Source organism: Neopelma chrysocephalum, unplaced genomic scaffold (assembly GCF_003984885.1).
Source record: "Neopelma chrysocephalum unplaced genomic scaffold, ASM398488v2 Primary Assembly neopelma1_92918, whole genome shotgun sequence".
In the NCBI taxonomy this organism is placed as follows: domain Eukaryota; kingdom Metazoa; phylum Chordata; class Aves; order Passeriformes; family Pipridae; genus Neopelma; species Neopelma chrysocephalum.
This window is the reverse complement of record NW_020921641.1, coordinates 3178-4319: the sequence shown is the minus strand read 5'-3', so window position 1 is coordinate 4319 and position 1142 is coordinate 3178. Positions and strand designations below refer to the sequence as shown.

At 51.8% G+C, this 1142-nt stretch overlaps 1 pseudogene; it reads right to left on the bottom strand.

Moving 5' to 3' along the window:
* Positions 1-479: 479 nt before the first annotated feature.
* The window catches only part of LOC113980185, a 1170-nt pseudogene continuing 507 nt past the window's right edge, over positions 480-1142 (bottom strand).

The window sequence follows — 1142 nt, the reverse complement described above, 5'->3', positions numbered from 1 at the left end:
TGAAAGTTGCACAGTTAATAAGGTTATGACCAGTTTTAATAAAGGCCTTACCGCATTACGCCCTGGTTTTTATAAATGGTTAAGATAAGTAGTTTATGTTAAGAAATATTTACAAAAAAGGTTTAAAAATTGTTCTGTAACTCATTATAATAAAGTGGAAATGTAGTGATTTATATTACAGGAAGTGTCGCAAGGCATTCTGGGACTTGTAGTTCCTTCGGTACTCTGTTGCACATGTGCAAGGGAGCACTCGAATGTCATTGGCTGAGAGGTCACGTTATGACGTGTCACAGTTTGGACTGTCTATATCAGCTCATGTTGTTCTTAATAAATTTGATTCAGCCGCACACCTTGTGTGTAACTGGGTCCGTGCCCACACAAATAACACATGGGACTATCCTGCCACAGTCCACCAGCCAGGGGGCTCCCCAGCGTGGGTCACCAGGAATCTGGGTCACCAAATCTGTTCCCAACGTGGGTCACTGGGAATGTGGGTCACCTGTTCCCAAGGTGGGTCCTCCGACAGGTGATGGAGTTGGAGCAGCAGATGAAGCTCCTCCCACAGTCGGGGCACTCGCAGGGCTTCCCTTACTGGTGAGTTCGTTGGTGTTTGGTCAAGGTAGAGCTCCAGGTGAAGCTCTTCCCACACTCCTCACACTTGTAGGGCCTCTCCCCTGTGTGGCTGCGCTGGTGGCTGACAAGGGTGGAGTTTTGTTTGAAGCCCTTCCCGCAGTCGGTGCAGCGGAAGGGCCTCTCATCCGTGTGCGTCTGCTGGTGCCTGAGGAGATGGGAGCTGCTCCGAAACCTCTTCCCACACTCGAGACATTGGTAGGGCTTCTCCCCAGTGTGGGTCTTCTGGTGCTGGGTCAGGTTGGAGCTGGCGCGGAAGCTCTTCCCACATTCCCCACACTCGTAGGGCTTCTGCCCCGTGTGCATGCGCTGATGGGTGACAAGTTGAGAATTGCATGTGAAGCTTTTCTTGCATTCCCCACACTCGTAGGGCTTCTCCCCCGTGTGCATGCGCTGGTGGGTGACGAGTTCAGAATTGTATGTGAAGCTTTTCTTGCATTCCCCGCATTTGTAGGGTCGGGGCCACCGTTCCCCAGTGTGGATCTGCTGGTGGCGGATCAGGCGGGAGCTGA